The sequence below is a fragment of the Pseudorca crassidens genome, chromosome 3 (assembly GCF_039906515.1).
Source record: "Pseudorca crassidens isolate mPseCra1 chromosome 3, mPseCra1.hap1, whole genome shotgun sequence".
Lineage (NCBI taxonomy): Eukaryota > Metazoa > Chordata > Mammalia > Artiodactyla > Delphinidae > Pseudorca > Pseudorca crassidens.
In genome coordinates, this window is record NC_090298.1 from 162,071,043 (window position 1) to 162,077,042 (window position 6,000).

Below are 6,000 nucleotides of genomic sequence, written 5' to 3' on the forward strand. Positions count from 1 at the left end.
AAAACCACTTCTAGAAAATAAACATGAGGGCACACAGATAAAACGATGATAAGTATAAAGAGCCATGGGGGACAGAGGGAAAAGGGCTGAACTGATTCTAAATAGAATTCCAAAGGGAGAGAGAAGGAGCACAGGCAGTTATTGCAAAATATAGTAGCTGTGGATTTCTCATTTCAAAAAGCAGATATAAAGAGACTGAAGATAAAAACAGATCACAGATACAACAACACTGAACCAGAGAAACAGCAATGGCAAAAAGAATATTTTAACAGCAGCCGGGGAAAAAGCATAGGTTATCTTTAAAGCAATGATTCCCAAACTTCAAGATGCATCTGAATCACCTGGAGGGCTTGTTAAAACACACTGAAGGGCTTCCCTGGTGGCGCAGTGGTTGAGAGTCCGCTTGCCGATGCAGGGGACACAGGTTCGTGCTCCGGTCTGGGAAGATCCCACATGCCACGGAGCGGCTAGGCCCGTGAGCCATGGCTGCTGAGCCTGCGTGTCCGGAGCCTGTGCTCCGCAACGGGAGAGGCCACAACAGTGAGAGGCCCGTGTACAGCAAAAACAAACAAACAAAACACTGAAAACATATTTTATAAAAACAAACCAAAAAACTCACATTGCTAGGCCGCATCCCCAGTTTCTGATTCATCAGAAACTGGGGATGCAAGAATATGCATTTCTAATAAGTTCCCAGGTGATGCTGATGTTGTACGTCTGAAGAGTACACTTTAAGAATCACTGCTTTAAAGAAATAAACATTAGCCTGACACCTGACTCCTCGCCAGCAACAATGGAAGCCAAAAGATAATGGAACATCTTCATGGCTCTGGAATAAAATATACAGTCCTTTAGCAACCAAAATGCCTACTAAGATGGCAAAATAAAGGTATATTGGGGCTTGCCATTCAGAGAAAAGAGAAATTCTAAAATACGTTATTTTAGAGAGAAATAAAAAAATCAAGGAACCAAAGTAAAGAGTGTTAAGAACTTACATCGAAGAGTCCAAGAATCAAAGTAAGCATACAAAATGGAAAATGTGTGGGTAAAATGAAACTAAAAATGACTGTATACAATGAAAATCTCTTCTGAGGTTTAAAAATAGATAGAATTAAAATGCATGATCACAAAACCATGTAAATCAGGAGAGTGATAACATATCAAAAATCTAGGGACTTCCCTGGTGGCACAGTGGTTAAGAATATGCCTGCCAATTCAGGGGACATGGGTACGAGCCCTGGCCCGGGAAGATCCCACATACTGCAGAGCAACTAAGCCCGTATGCCACAACTACAGAGCCTGTGCTCTAGAGCCCGTGAGCCACAACTACTGAGCCCACGTGCCACAACTACTGAAACATGTGCACCTAGAGCCCGTGCTCTGCAACAAGAGAAGCTACTGCAATGAGAAGCCCACGTACTGCAACGAAGACAAAACACAGCCATGAATAAATAATTAAAAAATCTAAATTTCATGAACGAGCATGAATAAGAATACTCCAAAATAACCACTAAAATAATAGACATAAATAAAGTCAATATGCATATAAACATGTAGATAAATTCAAAATATGCAGAGAAAAATGTGGAATGAAAAAAGTACTCAAATCAAAGGAAGATAGAGGAAAGAAAAAAGGATGTTAAGGGACAAAATGCTTCAACTAAAATATGTATATTCTCAAAATGGAGTAAAAACAATCCAGTTATATGTTGTTTACAAGAGAAAGGATATAGCAAGAATGGAAATTTTAAAAAGATATACAAGGCAAATACTTTTTAAAAAAAACCTGGTTTAAATATATTAATATCAGAATAAACTAAGGCAAAAAGGCTAATAGAGAAAACTGAGGAATTACAAAAAGAAGAGGTACAATCCAAGAAAAAGCTATATATATTTCATAATATAGCCTCAAAAATATATCCGTGGTAGGACTTCCCTGGTGGTGCAGTGGTTAAGAATCCACCTGCCAATGCAGGAGACACGGGTTCAAGCCCTGGTCTGGGAAGATCCCACGTGCCGCGGAGCAACTAAGCCTGTGCGCCACAACTACTGAGCCTGCACTCTAGATCCCGCGAGCCACAGCTACTGAAGCCCGCACGCCTAGGGCCCATGCTCCTCAACAAGAGAAACCACCTCAATGAGAAGCCCGCGCACCACAACAAAGAGTAGCCTCCCCCCCCCACTGCAACTAGAGAAAGCCCGCGTGCAGCAAGGAAGACCCAACGCAGCCAAAGTTAAATAAATAAGTTTATTAAAAAATATATATATATCAGGGGTGGGGGGCAGAACTCTAAGGAGATGGACAAAGCCACTACCAGAGCTCTCAATAATATGTTCAAGCAGACAATTCAATAACTATATGCAGATTGCACAAGATGAAACAGTATTTCCTAACTATAAACTCCAACCACACATGGGGCACAATGTGTGTCTCAGAAAACGTCATCAATCTCTGACTATAGTGCAAGCAAGTTAGCAAACAAAACCAAAAGATAACCCGAAAAACATCACAGAAATGGAAATTAAAAGGCCTAAATAATTCACATGCCAAAGAAGTCATAATATTTGATAATATTTAGAACTGAAGTAAAATAAAATACTACCACTGTAATCCTTTCGGATGTGCACGTTCCAATGTAAGAAACTGTAAAGAAACATGCCAAAAAGGTAAAAGGAAGACAATTATAAAGAACAGAAAGTTATGAAATAGAAAACGTATACATTATAAAGTGGTTCTTCATGAAAAACAAAATTGACAGAACTGTGGCAGGATGTATTTTTTTTAAAAAAAGAATATATAAATACAAGAATGAAAACCTAGAAAACACTACACTTGCAGCAGCATTAAAAATATAATAAAAGCACATTATTAACAACTTTGACTATACAGTTTAGCCTTAGATGGAATGAATAAATTCCTAAAGAAATTTTACTTACCATAATGAAATAGAGAACTTGGATGCCCTATGACTCTTATAGAACTGAAACAACAGCTTTAAAATTTTCCACAAAGAAAATTCAGACCCCAATGGTTTTTCCTAGTAAAACTCCCTTTTAAGGAACAAGTTATTCTACTCTTAGGCAAAATATTCCAGAGTTTAGAAAACAAAAAAAGGGAACACTCCTACCCCACTTTATGAGGCTGGAATAAACCTGAAACAGAAAAGGAAAATTACAAGCCAATTTCACTCAAACATAGATGCAAATCATAAAAAGATAAAAAATAAAAAATAAATACTAGCAACCAGAAACCAAAAATGGTAAAATAGTACATATCCTTTCCAATTTAGTTATTTTACCAAAGCAAATTTAATGTAACATTAGAAAATCAATTGGTTTAATTCACCACATTATCAGGTAAATGAGAAAGTCTTAGTTTTCACTTATTCATTCAAAGCACAAACAGAACTAGAACCTATCACAGACCTATCATAGTTTTCAAAGGGTGATTGAAATCCATCAACACATCAAAGAAGTTGCTGGGGGGGGGGCGGAAATCACTTGTTAAAAGCTTACAGCTGTCCATGACAAAAACTCTTAAATTAGGAAATAGGAGACTTCTTTTACCTAATAAACGCTTTTCAAAAAAAAAAAAAAAAAAGCCTCCAGCAAACTTTCAAGTTAACTTCCCTTAAAGTCAGAAAGAAAACAGGACTGCTTCAAGATTGCTATCCAACTCCATTCAATGCTACTCAAAGTCCTCAGCCTGTCTAGCAAAGAAAGTAAATGTTAAAAAATGTGTGTGATGCAAAAGGAAAGTATACACTTTCCTAGGAATAAATCTAACAACAGCAAACCAAACCCTTAAATCGTTTTTGCTGATCCTCATAAAACTTTATTGAAAGGCATTATACAAGATATAACTGGGACTTCCCTGGTGGCACAGTGGTCGAGAATCTGCCTGTCAATGCAGGGGACACAGGTTCGAGCCCTGGTCTGGAAAGATCCCACGTGCCATGGAGCAACTAAGCCCGCGAGCCACAACTACTGAGCCCGCGTGCCACAACTACTGAAGCTCGCTGGCTTAGAGCCCGAGCTCCGCAACAAGAGAAGCCATCACATTGAGAAGCTCGTGCACCACAATGAAGAGTAGCCCCCACTCGCAGCAACTAGAGAAAGCCCGCACGCAGCAACAAAGACCCAGCGCAGCCAAAAATAAATTTATTTAAAGAAAGAGATAACTAATTAATTGTAAAATTCAATGGCATAATGATGCCAATATTCTCAAAATCCATATATATATTCAACACAACTTGAAAACAAAACCCCGGTATGTGGAACTTCGTAAACTGACTAAAATTTGAGTCACAAAATACCTGAAAAAGAATGGGTAGGTAGGTGCATATAATCTTCTACAAGATATTTGGAAATATCTAAATTAAAATGGGTACTTCCATCAATATGGAAAGAGGGTGTCTCTGAAAATACTTTAGTGTAAGTCCACCTACAAGTAATTACCAAAATTAGTAAATACATTTTTGAGAAAACATATAAGCAGTAAAATCCAGGAAGAAAATCATGGAGAAAGAGAAAGACGCAGTTTAAGAGAATACAGGTTTCCGAGGTTTCAAATACTTATTTTTCTTGGCCTGGTTTGCAGATTCACTTTATTTTTCTTTTAATTTTCTGTGTTTTCATATTTTTGTGGGACATATATGTCCTATATTCTGATAAAAGAATTATTTGAAGGGAAAAAAATAAACAGGAAGTACCAAATAAGGTGGTAAAGATCAACGCAAAATATTAGTAATCACAATAAATATTAATGGACTAATTCTCAAATTAAACAACAATGTTGAAGTGCATTTTAAAATCTAGTTATAAGCTATTTACACGAGAGTCAACTAAAGTAAATAAAGATAAATAACTGAAATGTTTAAGTGTAAAAATTATTCAAGATAAATGGTAACAGAAAGAAAACCAGTGTGCTCCTATTAATGTTAGACAAAGCTGACCACAAAGCAAAAGGTAGGTAGTTTATCCTTGCGGTCTCCAATTCCTGACACACACACACACACACACACACACACACACACACACACACACACAAAATAATGTCCTGAATTCACTTCGGCCGGGCTTTTCTGTCCCCATCCCAAGATGTCAGTTTTTTTGGACCAGATCACCAGTGCCTCCCCCTTGTCGCTAAATACAGTGGTCCTAAACTTCATCACTAGCGTTTCATACCGCTTATCACAGGATCTAAAACACACTCTTCCTGGCTGCCTGGCTTCCCGGTCCGAGGTCCCTATCCCCCGATACCCCTCCCTGCCTTATGGCCTCTCTTGTCCTCAGGAAAGCGGGGAGTAAAGGGTTAAGTGAGGAAAGCGGGTCTTACATCACGGAGGGTAGAATCACGGGGAGCAGAGGTCACGGAAGCTGCTGCCGAAGGGACGAGAAACTCATTGAAAGGTCCGGTCTGTCGCGGGGACCAACAGCTCGGAAGTAGCCGCGGTGGACCGCTCCTCTGCCCATGTGTACAGCAGCAATCGCCTCCGGAGAGTAATGGCTTCCGCTTCACTTCCGCCTTCTAAGTGTCGCGGGACTTCATAACCGGCCTCTAACCAGGAAGCACAGACGGAAAGGGCTCTGGGAAATGTAGTTCTGGAGTTTAGACGGGCATGGCGGGGGTACCTCGGTGGAAACTGCGGATGGCGCTAATTTCCCCCCAACTTCTAATTGTTCAAGTGCCTCGGGACTCAGTTCTCAGGCCTCTTTTCGTCTTATAATCCCTGTGGTAGCACTGAATCTTACCTCTTTAAGTACTGTGTATACACTCAAGAGTCAAAATTCCATCCCACACCTCTGCCCTGAATGCCAGACAGAATGAGATATTCTCTCTCCACTCGGGTATTTTAGAGACACATTTAAAGTCCACAAATCAAACTCCTGACTCCACCTTATCAACTTCAAATAATAGCAACCCCATCTTTCACATGTCCATTGTAAACCTTGGCAACATCATGGACCCTTCTTTGTCCCATTGATCCAACAGGCAAC

The 6,000-nt window shown here is 39.5% G+C and overlaps 1 protein-coding gene across 1 annotated transcript in view; it reads right to left on the minus strand.

Annotated features, from left to right (window-relative positions):
- Positions 1–5,517, minus strand: part of ZNF317 (zinc finger protein 317) — a 28,694-nt gene extending 23,177 nt beyond the window's left edge. Inside the window, exon 1 of the mRNA XM_067733400.1 lies at positions 5,339–5,517. The gene's annotated coding sequence lies outside the window, so the exon portion shown is untranslated. The remainder of the gene's footprint in view (positions 1–5,338) is intronic.
- Positions 5,518–6,000: the final 483 nt, after the last annotated feature.